We start from the raw sequence: 682 nt of genomic DNA on the forward strand, positions 1-682 counted from the left end.
ATTTAAAAAGTGAAATATAACACCAAAAAATGGGGAAAAGCCACAAATAAAATGATTTTATACACAGAGAAGTTTTTGCTTTTTTCTTTTTAGTATCATTTGTGATTAGTAGAAGGAAGTAGGCATTTGCTATGGTACTGTTTCACAATTACTCTTTAAAATTTTTTTTTTTAAAAATATTTGCTCTTTGAGACAGGTCTCACTAGCCTTGTAGTTCAGGCTACCCTTGAACTCACTATGTAGCCCCGGCTGACCTTGAATTGGTGAGTGTCCTGCCTCAGCCTCCCTGGTGCTGGAATTAGAGGCTTTTGGGTCACCACACCAGCTAGCAGTTACTTCTGTTGCTCATTTTCAGATTTTATTCCAGTGAGAGCTGCACACTGTCAGCTTGGTTTTGTGGCTGCTGATAGTCATACTTCCTTGAAATGGAATGCATTTCCAGTTGTTGTCTTAAACGAATATTGCTCATTGTGTCATAAAAGTTGGGCTCTGACAAAGTTTCTTCTGTAGATGGCACACTGAATGTCCTCATAATTCTCCCTTTATTCCTTTTGGCATACATGAAGAGACTGAAGCTAACAAGGATCACAATCAGGTAGACATTGGTGGCTTCATTCCAGGCCTCATGAACAGTGTAATCAGTAGAACCGTCGTCTCTCATGACTCTGTAACTCCCAGCCAT

The 682-nt window shown here is 39.6% G+C and overlaps 1 pseudogene; it reads right to left on the minus strand.

Moving 5' to 3' along the window:
- Positions 1-358: 358 nt before the first annotated feature.
- Positions 359-682, minus strand: LOC101708357 (small integral membrane protein 19 pseudogene; annotated as a pseudogene).

This window comes from Heterocephalus glaber, unplaced genomic scaffold, assembly GCF_053883595.1.
Source record: "Heterocephalus glaber isolate CG9 unplaced genomic scaffold, H.glaber_assembly_v1.0 deba00001472, whole genome shotgun sequence".
Taxonomy (NCBI): domain Eukaryota; kingdom Metazoa; phylum Chordata; class Mammalia; order Rodentia; family Bathyergidae; genus Heterocephalus; species Heterocephalus glaber.